The sequence below is a fragment of the Nicotiana tabacum genome, chromosome 18 (genome assembly GCF_000715075.1).
Source record: "Nicotiana tabacum cultivar K326 chromosome 18, ASM71507v2, whole genome shotgun sequence".
Classification (NCBI taxonomy): Eukaryota; Viridiplantae; Streptophyta; class Magnoliopsida; order Solanales; family Solanaceae; genus Nicotiana; species Nicotiana tabacum.
This window is the reverse complement of record NC_134097.1, coordinates 23,076,633-23,095,429: the sequence shown is the minus strand read 5'-3', so window position 1 is coordinate 23,095,429 and position 18,797 is coordinate 23,076,633. Positions and strand designations below refer to the sequence as shown.

General features: G+C 36.8%; 1 protein-coding gene across 4 annotated transcripts in view; it reads left to right on the top strand.

Moving 5' to 3' along the window:
* The first annotated feature begins 4,701 nt into the window (after positions 1-4,701).
* The window catches only part of LOC107805969 (uncharacterized), a 31,436-nt gene continuing 17,340 nt past the window's right edge, over positions 4,702-18,797 (top strand). Inside the window, exons 1-2 of one of the 4 annotated variants that reach the window (XR_012701944.1) lie at positions 4,710-5,399; positions 11,088-13,184. The gene's annotated coding sequence lies outside the window, so the exon portion shown is untranslated. Of the gene's footprint in view, positions 5,400-5,518; positions 5,922-11,087; positions 13,185-18,797 lie in introns of those variants that run through there. The other 3 variants (XR_001652558.2, XR_012701943.1, XM_075236670.1) reach the window with 3 other exon arrangements.

The window sequence follows — 18,797 nt, the reverse complement described above, 5'->3', positions numbered from 1 at the left end:
ACCATCACTGCTTTTTTGGTAGCCAAAGGTAAAAGTCCTAGACTGAAATCAACCATAAAGTCGGCCAAAGCTTTCGACTTAATCTCAGTCCTAGGTTTATATTCTTTGTCAAATTCACTCATTTCGATTGCCCCATCTACCTGAGAATTCAGGTTTATGAAGAATGTTCCGTAGGGGAAATATGGTCACCATAGCTATTGAGTGACATTGGTAAGCCTTAGTTTTCTAGCGACAATTACAAGGGTTAAAGCAAATTTTTCCGGAATGTGGGTAGAATATTTTGCTCCCGTCAAAATTTTACTAACATAATAGATAGTGGATTGTGTACCTTCATCCTCGCAGACTAAAATGACACTTATCGCTACCTCCAAGATGTCCAAGTAGATTAGTACTCATTCGCCTTCCTCTAGTTTTGAAAGCAATGAAGGACTTGACAAATACCTTTTCAAATCCTTCAAAGCCTATTGACATTCCGGGATTCATTTGAAGTTGTTCTTCTTTTTGAGGAGTGCAAAGAAATGATGGCATTTTTTCGAAGATCGCGAAATGGTCAGTCTCCCTGTCAGCCTTTGAACCTCTTTTACACTTGAAAGTTGGTCCAGGATGTTTTCGATGGCTTTAATTTTGTCGGGGTTAACCTCGCTCCCACTTTGATACAAAAGGAATCCCAGTAACTTACCGGAGCTGACCCTGAATGCACACTTCTCGGGATTAAGCTTCGTGGTGTGCTTCCTTAAGATGACAAAAGTTTATTGCAGGTGTTTAAGATGATCACTTGCGTTAAAAAACCTAACCAGCATATCATCTATGTAAACCTCCATAGCATTCCCTACTTGTTTCTTAAACATTTTGTTTACAAGCCACTGGTAAGTGGCTCCAGTGTTCTTTAGCCTGAAAGGCATTACATTATAACAATATGTGCCAAAGCTTGTTACGAACGAAGTTTTTTCCTATTCATATGGGTTCATCTTAATTTGGTTGTAGCCAAAGTAAGCATCGAGGAAACTCATTAATTTGTGATCGGACATCGCATCAAATATTATTTTCCTTTACATTTTCTCTATATAACATTATTATTACTTATCCTGATGAACCGACGACTGTGACATGTAATGAGACAACACAACATAAGGATAGTGATTCAGAGGAAATATAAGAAGAAGATATAATACCTGAGGAAATTGTCAGAGAGGTGAAATTTTTTGAGAATAAGCCTAAGTCCAATTTGAACGAAACCAAACTGAACTACGCTTGACCAGATTCCTATTTAAGAGGGGATACGTAGGCAGCCCTGTGGGTTCGGTCATATCTTAATAAAATCTTCATTTTCCCCAGGGTTAGAAACTGGGGCAGAATTTTAAGGAGGACCCTCAAAATTCCGGAGCAAGTCCAAACAATTTCTTCATATGCAGAACGGCCGAAGAATCGCTTATAAAACTGGGCCAGAATTTTGAGGAGGACCCTAAAAATTCTAATGCAAGGAAGTCACAATGTCTCTAAAAGTGTAATAGTCATTGATTCGTCTAGTTTACTCAATTTCGTATAGTACTATGTTTTTAAATAACTATGTTTATCAAATGCATACATATTTTTCGAAAACTGTATTTCTATGGCAGCCAGATGTTACCCACGGTAACTCAAATAGGATCTCCAGAGCAAAGCAAAGCAAGCAGGTGAAGGCATGAACCAACTTTCCCCACAAAACTCATAATTTTTCTTTGAATGCAGGCACAATGAACATAACATGAATATTCTCAAGTATACACATATCAAAATCACTATTTTCATAACAACAAGGCTGCCAAATGTAAACATGTCTCCAGATAAGAAAATACTCTGCTATCACTCATTATCCTTTCGTTACATGAGACTAAGCATTGTCTCCCATTTTGTATGAGGCTAAGCCCTGCCTCCTCAATTACATAAGGCTAAGCATTACCTTTACTTACATGAGACTAAGCTTTGTCTCCTTTTCTTGCATGAGACTAAGCATTGTCTCCCATTTTGCATGATGCTAAGCCCTGCCTCCTCAATTGTATAAGGCTAAGCACTGTCTTCCATTGCATGAGACTAAGCCTCGTCTCCTTTTCTTGCATGAGACTAAGCGTTGTCTCCCATTTTGCATGAGGCTAAGCTCTACCTCCTCAATTGCATAAGGCTAAGCACTGTCTTCCATTGCATGAGACTAAGCCATGTCTTCTTTAATTGCATGAGACCAAGCATTGTCTCCCATTTTGCATGAGGCTAAGCCCTGCCTCCTTAATTGCATAAAGCTAAGCACTGTCTTCCATTGTATGAGACTAAGCCCTGTCTCCTTTAATTGCATAAGACTAAGCATTGTCTCCCATTTTGAATGAGGCTAAGCCCTGCCTTTTCAATTGCATAAGGCTAAGCATTGCTTTTCCCTGCATGAGACTAAGCATTGTCTCCTATTTTTGCTTGAGGCTAAGCCCTGCCTCCTCAATTGCATAAGGCTAAGAACTGCCTTTCATTGCATGAGACTAAGACTTGTCTCCTTTAATTGCATGAGACTAAGCATTATCTCCCATTTTGCATAAGGCTAAGCCCTGCCTCCTAAACTTCATAAGGCTAAACATTGCCTTTCTTTGCATGAGACTAAACATTGTCTCCTAATTGCATGAGACTAAGCACTGTCTCCCTTTCTTGCATGAGGCTAAGTCTTGCTACCTCAACTACATAACTCTAAGCTCTACCTTTCCTTTCATAATACCGAATGCTATGCTACTTGAAATCTAGCACTATTTTTTGCTTTCCTGTGGTTAAGCTCTGCCCGAATCTTATGTAAGACTAAGCTCTGTCTTGTTTTGCTTCGCATATGACCCAGCATCATGTCTTTGCATCTCATGGGATAAAACATTGCCATCTTATCCAAAGGCACCATATTCCGAAGGCATCATTCTCGTAGCTGGAAGGCAGCATGTCATGGCCTGAGGATCTCTTAATATTGCACATCATTATTCAAAGGCGTCATAGTTCAGAGGCACCATTTTCATGGCCGGAGAACATCATTTCATGGCATGCGAATCCCTTATCTCACGATTCATTTCCCAGGAAATCATGGTCCAAGGACATCATCCTCACCGTCCAAAGACAACCTTCATGGTCCAAAGGGAATTTGCATCATGTTTAAATTCTTGCAATAACCCATATATATTTGCATGCATCGTATTTTAAGTTTTGCATGTAATCCAGGAAGTAACCATTCTTCAAATAGGAGCAATCCTCGCTCCGGTTTCCATTCATAACATTTGCATCCTACAATTATTTCAAAGCGAACTGACCATCATCAATTCCTGCTTCTTACTCTATGACCGTTCAAGTATTTGCTCATTGATATAGCCATAACGTTTCAAATTCATATTAATGACTTTGCATAAATTCATCCGATACTGTCCTACCCAAAGGAACCCTTTCCGAAACATACGACCATTCCTATAATAACTCCATCTGTTTTGTTCACCGTTGGATCCATAACTACACATGGCCTGATTCCCGTAACACTAGGGATATGTAGGAAACTCAGGAACCAGGGTTCGGCCCCCATTTTTCCTAAATCACATCATCCTACATTCAATTCGGCCAAAATTGGTCATCATTTTCTTTACCCGACAACTCTTATATCATTTTAGGGTAAAGAGGGGCGGCTATTGATACCCAATATTTCCCTCATATTTTTTAAAACATACATATATACTTTCAAAACATTATATGTGCATCCTCATTTAGTTTATAAACCCATACAAGCATTTTACATAATTTTTCATGATTTTTAGAAGCCTTAAAATAATTTTCTTCTGCATTTTTATTGTATAAATACTCAATAATTATCCTTCAAATTATATTTATGATCCAAACTTATTATTTAGACCAACATACATATTTTTAAATACTCATTTCATTTCTCATAATTATATTTGCATTTTTAGGCTAATTTCACATTTTTGTAATAATAGCCTATATTCATGTATAGTTACATTATTCATGCAAAAAATATCTTTTTTATATTTTTATAATGTTAAGTTAATATTTTAAATAATTTTAGTGAACAAATAATGTAAGCATGTGATTTTTACCCTATATGAAGTACTCCTATAAAATCCCAGGAAAATAAGTTTTCTGTTAATTATTTGCCATTTTAGGAATTTTTTTTTAGAAATTTTCTCAATTATTTGCATTTTTTGTGCATGTTTAATTTTTATTTAAATTATGAAAAAATAACAAAAATGTCATGCATTGCATTTAAGATTTGTTTTTACATTTTTAGAATTAATCAGTAATTATTTGCTTTATAAAATTTGAAAATCACAAAAAAATAGTTCATTTTTACATTTTATCTTTTAATTTTAGTTTATTGATTTTCCTCTTTTAATTTAGAATTAAGTGATGTTTGTAATTTTTATAATTATTTAATTAGTCTAATTTCACATTTTTAGATAAGTTAGGATTTTTAATTTAAAAAAAAGAGGGAAAGAAAAGAAAAATTATGAATAAAAGAAAGAATTGGAAAAGAGTTTCATTTTTTGAAATTGGGCCATTTTCAATATCCCCAATTCGGCCCAATAATTTTCCCTTCAAAATCAATTAACCCATCCCCAAATACCCACCGTCCCAGCCCAAAAATGGACATGACCCGCCCGGCTCCCCTACTATATAAAATCGTTATATCATTTTCCCCAATCCAACCCCAGCCCAAACACACTTGAACCCATCATCCCCAAACCCACTACCCTCTCTCATTAAAATCTCTAAAATCTAGACCTAGAGGATGAGATTTGGGGAGAGAACCAAGCGATATAGACCCTTCTCTGAAAAATAGAAGTAGCAGCGCAAAAAAAAAAACCCTGCTCCCTTTTTCTTTCTTCTCTGTTCTCATCTTCAGCAACAGAACTTCTTCCACATTCATTCTCTCCCTTAAATTCCATCCAAATACACAAATTATCACAAAATAAAAAAGAAAAGAGAAAAGAAGGGGCTGAAAACGAATTTCAGCATTTCAAAATCGAGTCCAAAACCTACAATACTGAAACTTAAAAAAAAGAATTCTAAAGTCGGTTTTCTGCTTCTTCTTTTCCAATCTGTTCATAGAAAAGAAATGGAGTGATTTCTTTCCTTTAAAATCAGAAAAGAACATGAATTTCAGCTCCTTCCTCCCTAATTTCGATTCTTAAAAATGAAGCTTGATTTCTTCGCTTTCTGGGTTTATGAAAGCTGTTTTGGAGCCGTGGATGTTGCTTCGCTGATTTTGCCGTTGCTGTTTGTGTTCCTTAATACGGGTTGCTGTTTCCTTTCGGTTTTTGCTTCTTTGTACGCGACAAAAGTTGATGGTAATTTCTTGCGCAAATATTTTTTCGTAGTCGTGCCCTTTCTGCTTGGCAAAGGTATTCTTTCTTCCTCCCTCTCTTTATTTTTTAGATTTGTTTTATATATCTAGTTATTTTTGTTTATTTTCTTATATTTGTTGTATTTGTTTTGTGTTTTGTCAATATTGATGGTACAGTTAAGAAAAAGTAGGTGGGTATTGATAGATCCAGCATATATGCACATATACACAATCAATTATGTTTAATGTGGTGATATGCTATGTGGGTTTTGAAATACATGTGTGTAGTATGAGCATTTGGTTGAAGCAGAAAATACAAGGGTTGGTGATTTGTTGAAGCTAAAGGGCTATAAGCTTAAAGCTGTCCTAAAGTTTTGAAATTATTATTACTGTAATATGTATAATTAGATGCAATTAATTGTATATTTGTTCCCTAATCTCCTAGCTGGGTGGAAAATGTGGTAATGAAAGTTAAAATGGTAGGGGTGCTCATTATGTTATTTCTTCTTTATGGTTTTAATTGTTTACTGAGGAATAATGTATACAGAATCAATCTAAAGGAGGATTAATGTATACAAAATTGAGTTGACTTTGAATTTTAAGTTGTAACCTTAACTGCAAGGCTATATTTGCAATGCATTCCGGGATTGTTTACAAACCAGTAGAGTTCGATAAAGTAACTACTTCCAATTTTTTCTTAATAGAATCTTTTTTTTTTTGTTTAAATTAAAAGAACGAGTTGATTCCCACATGTATGTTACCATAATATTTGAACCTCACATGCAAAATCTCTAATTTTAGGATAATAGAATCACAAATACCGTAGTTTGCTTTAGGCACATAATTAATTCATCGTGACTATGGGTACGGTTCCCGTGACATAGTCATAATACCTAATTCCCAAATTCAGGGGTGCATTTCATGTAACCCGATCATAACAACTTCGAATAATAAAACCCTTTGAAATAAATTAAGGTGTGCCATACGCAAACAAAATCCATAACTCATGGCCTTCTTAAAATTAAGTCAAGAGTTAACTCGTATAGAAAAGATTTGAGGTGTGCCATAAATAAATTAAATTATCTATTGCCCTCACAAATGTTGCTATTGAAAATTGAATCTTCGTAGTTTCTTTGGACGCGTTTTAAATAATTTATCATAGCTACGGGTATGGTTCCCGTAATGTAGTTGAGATTTTTAATTACAAAACTCGGGTGTACATTTCATGTGACCCAATTTCAATTCTCAACAATGTTAAATAAAACGTGTCGCGAACCGCGGGTGCATTTCATGTAGCGTGGTTTAAGACCTATTTTAAATAGCATTGAATCTTCCTAGACGCATTTTAAAATAATTAAAAGCGGTTATAAGGTTAAAAATGCACAACAGGTTTAAAATGTGTAGTAAATTAATAGGCCAATTGATAATAGTTAAAGAGACCGTGCTAGAACCACGAAGCCCGGGAATGCCTAACACCTTCTCCCGGGTTAACAGAATTCCTTACTTAGAATTTCTAGTTCGCAGACTTTTAAAAATAAAGTCTGGAATTCCTCGATTTGGGATTTTAAAATAAACCGGTAACTTGGGACACCAAAATAATTATCCCAAGTGACGACTCTGAAAAAATAAATTAAATAAATAATCTCATTTCGAATAATATAACTTTAATTGGAAAAACTCCCTCATATACCCTGGGGTGGTAAAAAGGAGGTGTGACAGCTCTGGCGACTCCGCTGGGGATCATGATCGAACCCAGAACTTTTGGTTCAGGGTTCAAGAATTCAATCTTAGAATAACTGTTATAGTTGGCTTTATTTATTATATGATTTTTACATGTTTGAGTCTAATGTGCTAAATGTCGCTTTTTACCGCTTTGATATTGTTTGGACTATATATAAATTGTTACGAAACCCTCTTCTCCCTGAGTCTTCTAAATCATCTGGGAAGTGTGCACTTCGTGTGACTTCTTTTCTGTTAGAGTCATATCCCAATTTTAGAACGAGGTTCGGACAAGTTGCAAAGCTAGTGAAACTTCTTTATTTCCGGTACACTGCCCCCCCCTCCCGACTCGGGCTGTTTGCTCGGCTAAGCCAGGTCTAGAACAATACACCCAAGTTTTAAACCTATAATAACATATCATCATGCCGAATCCCTAGTAGGAATACTTGTTTGCATCACATGCATCTGACTTTGGGGACTCAACACAGGGGTTGGGTCCGTCTATGACAAGTGTACCCAAATTAAAAAGACCATCCTGATGCATCTTACGTGCTACTTGTGCATCTATTTGTTTCGGCTTGTATGTTGACCAGCTTCTAGAATAGGGAAAGAAAATCAAAAAAGAAAAAAGAAAATCAAAAAAAGTGAGGTAGGTATTTAGAAAATTCTGAAACTCTGCCGGAATTCTGAAAAAAAGAAAAGTCATTTCAACATGAACCCAAAATATGCAAGTGTCATGTTTCCCTGTTCCGTCAAAACTGACCGAACTACGCAGGTCTGATTCTCACCGGATGTGAGATACATAGGCAAACCTTATCGGTTCCGGCCCCAATTTTCAAAAAATCCAAAAATATTTTCCTTTAGTTCCTTCTTTAGAAATCTTTCATTAGAAAATTTAAAAAGAAGAAGAAGTTTTTAAACTAAATAAAAAAGTAGTTTCCTTCATGCTGAAGTCTTTTACATGGAAAAAAGAAATAAAAGAAAAATCAATCAAAATTAAAATCCAAAATACAAGTTTCCTTTATTTTGAAATATTTATTTTTCAAAAATTCAAAAAAACAAAATTAGAAAAAAGGAATAAAAAAAATTCTTTTCCTTGTTTAAAAGTCTCTCTTTCAAAAAACAAATTTTTGAAAAAATTGAAGTCCCAAAATGTTTTTACTTTTCTTTAGAAGTACTTTTGTAAATAAGTAAAAAAAAACTCAGTAATCCAAAACATTTTCTTAAAAGTCCATCTTTCGAAAATTAAGAGGCGACATCCAAAATCCAAAAATATTTTTTTTCTTTTTTAGAAAAAGAGAAAACAAATGAAAATTCAAACAAAAATATTTTCTTTTTTACATTTAAAATTTCCAAAGTTCAAATCAAAAGCAAATGAATTTTTAGAAGTCTTTCTTTCAAAAAACAAAACAAAAATCAAAATATCAAAAAAAAATATTTCCTTTCTTCTTTTAACGCATTTCTTTCAAAAAATTCAAACAAAAAAAAGAGTTAGTTTATTTACTTCATTTTCGATCTTCCCGTACTACGCATGATCTGATTCATGCGGCGCCATGATACGTAGGCAATCCTCATCAGATTCGATCATAGCCATAAAATTAACTGAGTGAAAAATAAACTGAAAAAAAGAGAAAGAAAAATTGAGTGAAAAAGAAAAAAAGAAAAAAAAAGAGTGCCAAAAATAAAAGAGAGCGGCAAAAATAAAATGGGAAAATCAAGAGAGATTAAAGAGAGACAGAAATAAAAGAAAAGAGGTACATACTGAAAGACTTGGTTAAGGTCGGGATGAAACATGCAATCGTTCAAACATATGGTAGAAGCGTTTAACTGTCAGGTGCATTGCTTCCCAACGTGCGATTTCCTATATATTAAATGTTTCGAAACTAACAAGGTTGTTGGGTGTACAAATTAGCCAGGGTTTGGCGGTTGATTTTGTTGGTAGTCTAGCCTCCCCTCCTTCACAAGATCCTAAGGCACAGATGGCCTCCACAAGCAATCTACCAATCATCGGTCCTAAGGAGAGCCCGACATCGACTAGTTTGCAGCTAGAATCAACAGCTGCTGAAGAGAATAAGAGGTTGTGTCTTCGCATATTGGAAATGTGGGACGCCTGGTCTAATGGTAGGGATCCGCCAAGTGCAATTCCTGGGTTCCCTGAGTTGATCCCAGGTCAGGTGCGATTACCAACGCGCCTGTACCCAACCCACTCGTCCCATGCGGGAACCCTCCAATGATCCTGGCATGCCTTCTGTGGTTCGCCCCCAGTCACCGGCTTCAAGGACACCGCCTCCAATGTTCATCTTTTAGGGTCCATAGCTTCAGTCAGAAATAACATATGTGACCACGTGTTCTTTCACTCAACCTCCGCAATATGATCTCTTGGTGGAGCAAGAAAAGGTGGTTAAAAATCCCGAGCAAGAGGAAATGCCTCGGAAGATGAAGAGCCTCGAACAAAGCCTAAAACACATACAAGGTCTAAGTCGCCAAAAGAGTGTCTCATACTCTGACCTCTGTATGTTTCCCCATGTCCACTTGCCAGCTGGCTTCAAGACGCCAAATTTGAAAAGTACGACAGGCACAGAGACCTGATCACTCATCTGAAACAGTACTGTAACCAGCTGAGTGGTGTTGGTGGAAAAGAGGAGCTGCTAATGGCCTATTTTGGGGGAAGCCTCTTCGGAATTGCTTCTAAGTGGTATACGAATCAAGAAATTACCCATTGGCATGTGTGGGACAATATGACCCGAGATTTTGTCCGCCAATTCTAGTATAATGTGGACATCGCTTCCAACAGAAACGCTTTGTCCAATTTGAAAAAGAAAATCGCAAAAAGCTTCCGCGAATATGCTGTCAAATGGCGTGAACAAACTGCTAGGGTAAAGCCTCCAATGGATGAAATTGAAATGGTCACGGTCTTTCTACAGGCCCAAGAGGCGGACTACTTCCAGAACATAATGTCCGTTATTGGAAAGTCGTTTGCTGAGGCTATCAAAATTGGGGAGATGGTAGAAAGTGGGCTAAAAACGGGTCGAATCTTGAGTCATGTTGCTTTTAAAGCAACATCACCAGATGTCCAAAATGGTTCAGCGGATTTGATAAATGAAAACGGGAGAGAAGAAGGAGCCATTATGGCTTCTAGCTCGAGGGGGGCCCCTAGGTCATTCGGCTAATCATATATGCCTCCTGAGGTCCCTCAACATTATTATCCCCTTCAAGATGTTGCTTATGCCATGGCACCACCTCCTTATGCGATGATGAACGCGCAACCTTACCCGCGACCACAACATTATCCACAAAATCGAGCTCCACCTCCCAGAAATGCCTATCCTTACCAAGCTCCATATAATACTCTACAAAATGATCCCCAGTACAATCCTCGCCCAAGAGAACCTTTTAGAAAGAATCAGTTCACTCCTATTGGTGAATCATATTCAAGCTTGTTACTAAAGCTAATCAGGCTATATCTATTGCAGCCAGTGGCCCCGAAATCGCACCGAGTTGATACTAGATATGAATACCACTATGGAGCAGTGAGACATAATACGGAGGACTATTGGACCCTCAAAAGGACAGTTGAATATTTGATTGAAGCTGAAAGAATCGTTTTTCGCGATGAAGAAGCTCCTGATGTGACGAACAATCTATGCCTGCCCACAACATCGGGCCAATAGTTGGAATGATTTGTGAAGCTGAGGAATTTGATTCGGTACTGAAGGTCGTTGCGGCCTGTCGAGACAGAAGAAAAGCCAAAAAATGGTCGACAAGCATGAAATTTTCCCATAAAATGAGAGTCTTAATAGCCAGTCTTGCTATCCTTTCTGCGTCCGGATTATCTCAGGGTGTGATCCGGATGTTTTACCTTATTGTCTTACTTTCTGATGTAAACCCTTCTATCTTCATAATTGAAAAATAAAAGAAAAAAGAAAAATAAAAAAATCATAAATCAAGAATCAAATGAAATTAATATTTCATTGTCCAGGAATATCTCTTTTCTTAGTCTTGTCACTTTTCTTATTTTTCTTTTCAGTTCTGTTAAATGCAGATTTCAATAACATGACATGCTTGTGGACTTCATGCCCAGATCCTGAAAAGCTGTCAGAGCTTGAAGTAATGAATCAAGAATTAGATCGCAATGAGGATACGTTTAAGGAAATAAAACAAAGATTTAGAACAACTGAAGGAAAATTGGTTCCAGATTGGAAAGATCTATACATTGCAACAAGAGTACTGTCAAAAGAGTGCATTGTACTTGGGACACATCGAAGGAAATATCCCAAAAACAGCTATCAATGCAAATGCAGTCAAAAGGTACTGTGTTTGATCCTCCATATAGTATTAATGTTCTCCAGTTGGGATGATGAAGGCTTTTATTCTCGCTACCCAAACACTATCAACCCTTTGCAAACCCTTTTGAACCAGTTACTCTTCTTTGATTTCCCTCTTTGGAACTTTAAAGCGTTATTGAAAAAAAATAATTTTTGAGATGATAAATGAAAACAAAAGAGAAGAAAAAGAAGAATAAAAAAAAGGAAGAAAAGACAAAGAAAATGAAAAAAAAAGAGGAAAAAGAAAGAGAAAACAAAAAAAAAAGAAGAAGAAAATAAATAAAAAAACAAAATAAAGTTTCCTGAACTACGTTCGACTTGATTCCGAAAGGATACGTAGGCAGCCTCTCTCTGGGGTTCAGTCACACCAAAACAAATAATCTAAATTCCACCAAAAGTGAAACTGGGGCAAATGTAATAATGGCTCGGCGATGGTTTCGCCCGAAAAGTTCCAAAGTTGTAACTCAATCCCAAATCCTTTTTACCCAAAACCCTATTCAAGTCCTTCTGATCAATCGGCAAAGAGGTTCAAAATGGAAGGATAGAGTTACTTGGATCTGATACAATAAAATGAGAGAAATAAAATAAGAGTCTTATTGGTTAAACTCCACGGGCACAGTGAGACGACAATAAGCAGAGAAATTGAAATGAGAGAGTCTTGTTAGTGAAAACTCGCAAAGAGCACTATAAGGCGATGATGAGAAGAGAAATGAGAGAGGCCAGCTCATGAAAACCCGCAAAGGGCGCCCCTGATCGAAAAGAGGATTCTCACAGCCATCGGTATCGACAGAGTCCTGGCTAGGTTTCTCGATTTTAAGGCAAACGTTGTGATGAATTTCTTAGAGTCAGATGGTTTACACAGATCAGGAATCCAGTTCAAAAGGCACGTCATATTCATTGAAGTCTGCATGTACTCCGGATAAGTCCTTCATTCCTTTCCCCGAAAGAGACACTTCTTGTTTTAAACTCATTCTCCATTCTATTGTTTATTTTCTTTGAATCCCTTTCGATCTAACTCTGTTCCGAAACTAAGCAAAGAAAGGATGGTATGACTGATTTACAAGGTTCTCATTTGATACAAGTTAATATGCAAAAAGGCACCCAGCCTCGTCAGGGGGATAAGTCAGCCTCGACTGGCCATGACGGCTGATGCTTCGAAATCAAAACTCTTGGAAAGAGAAAATCTAATTGAAGTGCCTATAAAGGCAAATGAAGTTGAAAAGGTTGAGTCCCACATGGCCAACCATCTCAGCAAAAGTTTGAAAAGCCAAGGTACCCAAATGATCTGTAATTAAAGTTGGGAGAAAGAAGCCAGAAATGAAAGGCCTACGAAGGTGAAATAAAGTTGGAAAAGGTTAAGTCCCATGCGACTAGCCATTGCGACAAAGTTTGAGGACCCAAAAGTCCCCCAATGCTCTGAAGTTTTTTTTTAGAAAAAAAAAGAAAAAAAAAGAAGAAAAAAAAGAGAGAAAAAAAAGGAAGTCAAAAGGGAATGGCCTACGAAGGAAAAATAAAGTCGAAAAGGTTGAGGTCCACCGACCAACCGTCATGGCAAAGTCTGGAAAAACCAGAGGTTCTCCAGGGCTTGAAATGAAATCAGTCCTCAGGGAAAAAACAATTGCAGTTGAAAGGACCGAGATCAAGTGATTGAAATATTCAAGGCCACAAAACCAACCACCATTTCAAACTAACAATTGTACTTTATTTGAAAATATCAAACAGGTGCAATCCAAAGCAACCTTGCAAGAAGCAGGTGCAACCAAAGAGAAACTGCGCAAGCAGGTCCAAAGTTCTTTCCCGCATTTCTATGAAATAAAAAAAGAAAAAAGAAAAAAAAATAAGAAGAAAAAATTCAAAACATGGTAGCCTAGGGTCCCCAATCTCTAGTTACATTTTTTCCAACATAGGGTCTCCACTCCCTAGTTGATTTTATCTTAGACATAGGGTCTCCACTCCCTAGTCGCTTTTCCAACATAGGGTATCCACTCCCTAGTCGCTTTTCCAACATAGGGTTTTCACTCCCTAGTCGCCTTTTCCAACATAGGATCTCCACTCCCTAGTTGAATTTATTTTAGATATAGGGTCCCCACTACCTAGTCGCCTTTTCCAACATAGGATCTCCACTCCCTAGTTGATTTTATTTTAGATATAGGGTCTCCACTCCCTAGTCGCCTTCCCAACATAGGGTCTCCACTCCCTAGTCACTTTTCCAAACACAGGGTCTCCACTCCCCGGTTGATATTTTAGTATAGACATAGGGTCTCCACTCCCTAGTCGCTTTCCAACATAGGGTCTCCACTCCTTAGTTGATTTTATTTCGGACATAGGGACTTCACTCCCTAGTTGTCTTTCCAACATAGGGTCTCCACTCCCTAGTTGATCTTATTTCAGACATAGGGTCTCAACGCCTTAGTCGCCTTTCCAACATAGGGTCTCCACTCCCTAGTTGAGTTTATTTTTAGACATAGGGTCTCCACTCCCTAGTCACCTTTCCAACATAGGGTCTCCACTCCCTAGTTGAGTTTATTTTAGACATAGGGTCTCCACTCCCTAGTCGCCTTTTCCAACATAGGGTCTCCACTCCCTAGTTGAGTTTATTTTTATACATTGGGTCTACACTCCCTAGTCGCCTTTTCCACATAGGGTCTCCACTCCCTAGTCGCTTTTCCAAACACAGGGTCTCCACTCCCTGGTTGATTATAGATATAGGGTTCCACTCCCTAATCTTTTTCTCCCAAGGATACACAATCTTGATTTTATTGTTTTCAATAAAGAAATAGTTTAGATTTTGTTACAATAACTCACGAAATTTTCCTAGTGAAAACTGGGATAAACAATTTCGTTCGTTTATTTGCTTTGGTGCCTAAACAAGTTTTTACTGTGAGGCACAATTTTTGAGATGACCAAAATAAGAAGTCTCAACCCAAATAAAGAAAATAAGAAATAAGAAAAGAAGTTGAACTCAAGATGTAGAAGCGGAGAAAAGATGCGGACTGCTCATAATTTGATTGAAGTCACGAGTTTTGCATGTCCCGCCTTGATCCGAAAAGCTGAAGAAGAGTGAACCTGCAGTTGCAGCTAATGAGTATTAAGATTCAGATCAGAGTCTGCGGGAAGAACTATCCAAGACTCAAGATCAAGCTTTAGAAGGTTATAAATGGGAATCTTGTAACTCGTAGTTATTAGGCTTAGCTAGTTTAGCTTTTCATCTTCCATTTTGGTGTAATAAGGAGCTCAAAAAGCAGAAACATCAATGAAATCACAGTTTTCCGGTAGTCCCAGCTACCAAAACTTCCAGAACTACAGTGACCTGATTCCTTTATAGCCAAGGATATGTAGGCAACCTGCGAAGCAAGGTTCGGTCTGACTTTTTCAAAAGATGTTTCTCATGGAGTTTCAAACGGGCAAAAATCCCTCGTAACTGCTCATTTTATCTTTGCATGAAAACCCTTTGTGTCTCCGAGCAAAGAGGAGCAGCTGTGAGCATGCGCTTTTTGCTCTATATGAATTACTCCTATAAAATCTCAAGAAAATAGGTTTTTTGTTAATTATTTGCCATTTTAGGAATTTTTTATTTTTTATTTTTAGAAATTTTCTCAATTATTTGCATTTTCTGTGCATGTTTAATTTTTATTTAAATTATTAAAAAATACCAAAAATATCATGCATTGCATGTAGGATTTGTTTTTATATTTTTAGAATTAATCAGTAATTATTTTCTTTATAAAATTTAAAAATCACAAAAAATATTTCATTTTTACATTTTGTCACATATTTCTCTTTTAATTTAGAATTAAGTGATGTTTGTAATTTTTATAATTAGTTAATTAGTCTAATTTCACAATTTTAGATAAGTGGATTTTTAATTATTAGGATTTTTAATTTAAAAAAAATGAGGGAAATAAAAGAAAAATTAGGAATAAAAGAAAGAATTGGAGAAGAGTTTCATTTTTTGAAATTGGGCCATTTTCAATATCCCCAATTCGGCCCAATAATTTTCCCTTCAATATTAATTAACCCAGCCCCAAATACCCGCCGCTCCAGCCCAAAAATCGGACATGACTGTCACGACCCGGATTTCCCAACCTCGGGGGTCGTGATGGCACCTACTAATGGGAGCTAGGCAAGCCAAACCTTAACTACTTGCTACGCTTCCATATTGCTTTATTTTAACAAACACAAGGTGATAACATGATAATAACGGAAGTTTAAATAATTAAGCGGAAGTCAACAATTAAATATCTTAAGTCTACATTTATTACAACTTTTAAAACCTCAAATACCCAAAACCTGGTGTCACAGTATCACAGACTATCTAAGATTTCTACATACAAGGTCTGAAGAAATAACAGTGCGCTGTTTCTGAATAAAAGAAAATGAAACAGGAAGTAGAGATAGAGGGAGACGCAAGGGCCTGCGGACTCCTGCAGTCTACCTTGGGTCTCTGGGTGGATTGAAGGAAGCACTCAAACTACTGTTCGAAAGCTGCTCCTAGATTTGCACACAGTGCAGAGTGTAGTATCAGCACAACCGACCCCATGTGCTAGTTGTGAGCACGTAATTTTTGCCCTACACGAATTACTCCCACAATTTCAAAACAAAATAATTTCTTTTCATTATTTGCAATTTTGTGAATTTTGTGGCATTTTATGTTAAATGTTTGCATTTGTCTGTGCATGTTTATTTTATTTAACTAATGAAAAATACAAAATACGTACATTTGCATTTAGGATTTAATTTGACATTTTATGATTAATTAATTAATTAAGTTTTTTTATAAAAAGGAAAACCACAAAAATAGTTTATTTTTGCGCATTTGAATTTAGTCGCTTGCTTTAATTTGGGAATTAAATAGTTGTGATAATTATTTAGAGTTAGTTAATTTAATTTGATGAGATAATTTATTTAGGAATTAATTTAGGTTTATGTTTAATTTTAATTTCAATTTAAAAGGAATTAGAAAAAAACTAATTTGAAAGAAAGGAAAAGAATTGAATAAGAAGCCTAGGCTTGGGCCATTCTTGTTTAAAAATCCATAAGCCCAAATATTTTGCCATGAAACTCGTTCAGGCAACCCACGACCCGCCCCTGATACCCGACCCCTCCCCCCCTAATTGAAACGACGCCGTTTTGGATTGTGTAATCTGAGCCGTTGATCTCCCCTTAATCAAACGGATCAGAACTGAAGCTCCAGGTGTATTTAAGTGTCCGAATACCCCTACCCCCCTCAGAATTCCCTTCGGTTCATCACCCTCATCAGAAAACACCCCCAAAACCCTAATCCGCCGCCCTAACTCTCACCACCTTAGCCCGGCGGCGCTGCCTCTGTTCGCCACCAAAATCACACCCTGGAACCTCCACGATCCCCTCCTCCCAAATCCCGGGTTAGTTTCCCTTGAATATTGCCCGATCCTCTCGAATATTAGATCAGAAAGTGAAACCTAAAATCCCAAGATTTCCGAATCATGATTCCATTAAAAATTTTAGGTCCATTTTGACTTTACTCGTGTGTTTTTGATAAAGAACACACGATTAATCTCAAACTGAGCCGAGATTTGAAGACTTGAAGATTCGTCACCATTCTTTACTGGTTCGAGTGGTTTTTAGGTATTTTGTTCTTCTTTACCTTTCGTTATTTAACTTATGTTTTTTTTGCTATCTTCTTACCTTCTTCTACTCTGTCTTTTAGTTTCTGATTTGAATTTCTCATTTTGTTATACTGCCTATGTCTGCATGTGAGATTCAAGTTGTGTTTAATTATCAGTTGGGTCTTGTCTTCAAGTACATATAGTTTGAATTTTCATTTTTGTTTTGGTCTTAATTTTGTGTCTAGTCATTTAGGTTTCTCAATCTGAACGTGTGTGTTTTTGGGTTTTCTTCACATTATTTGGGTTCATAAGGATTAAATAGCCCAGGAAGGACTTGAATTGGGTCTAGTTCAGACCCATTCACTTGGGTCATTTGGACCTGGGTTTTGCTAGGCTGGGAGGGTAAATAATCAAGGTTCGAGGGGTAGTCTAGGGAATTGGGGAAGGGAATATTGAGTAACAGAATTCAGAAACTTCTAGGAAAGTAGGGTGGGGGCTTATATGAAATCTGATGTTTTAAACTAAGGGTTTTTGAGCAAAAACGAAAATATGAAAAGGGTCTAGGTGCAAATTTGATCCTCCTTTAGCTGCCCTAGTGCCTTGCTTATAAAGGAAGCTTTTCTTGCCTTTGAAGGCACTGATGGCTAAAATCCAGAAATATAGAAAAACTACATAAAAAAATTACTTTTTCACTGAATTGCTCTTCTGATTTTTTTAATTTCTAAAAATAGTAGTTTCTCATTTGGGGTTAGAAAGGATTAAACTTGGGTTTGTAGAAGTTTGATTTGAAGTTCGGGTCACTGTTTGATTGATATTGTTCTTTGGGTTGCTGCATATCATTTTTTGGTTTGGAATTGGGTCTGCCATTACAGTTACTGTTCCATTATTTCCTACTGGGTTTGCTGCTGCTGATTACTGCCTCTTTACAGCTGCTAATTTCATATAGGTCTGTTATATACTCTGGACCTTATTTGGTTTTGGCTGAGATTTGCTAGGGTTCTCTAATGAAGATTTATTTTTAAGCTTACTGGAAAATGACAAGTTGTTAGTGTGGTTGTATACAGGTTCTACTTGTACGAGATTGATTTGATTTTTAAATTTTTTAGGTATGTATTTCAAGGTAGTTTGGAAATCTAGAAATTAAAGTTTGCCTACTGTTAGTTATTAAAATGGGACTTTTAATCGTTTTCAAAGTCGAGTCAATGCTAAAATGCCAGACAATTGTCCATTGATGAGTTAAAGTGTGACTTCGAAGGTAGCTTGCATGTGTATTGATCCCAGCGTTAGCCCCTTTTGAATTTACGTTGTTTTATTTGCAACTTCTGGCATTATCTATGCGTTGTAAAGGACTCGATATTGAGTCAGCCATCCGGTAGTTACAAGTTCTGACATTTGGGCTCACGATTGAGCCTAAATTGGATACCCCCTTTCTCATTTAGCTATTAGCTCGTTTGTGCTGGATTAAATCCATTCGCTTAAATACTCAACTTTTCTCTAGTAAGCCTTTTAGTTAGTTTGAGAGAAACCTTTAATTATATTTGGCGTTTAATTAATTAAGCCCATTAAATAGATTGAGGTGAGCCATATTAAATAACATAACTAATTTATGGCCCTCATCAGTTAGTTTGGTAACCCTTTGATTAGAATAAATCGAGGTGTGCCCTGCCAAACAAAATGACAATTGCATGGCCTTCGTATTAATTTAGATATAAAAAATCGGCAAACGTACGGAGTTTGCTTACGTACGTTTAATATACTATCCTAATTATGGACACGTTCGCGTGACATGATTACGGTTTCTAAAAACAAAATCGAAGTATGCGT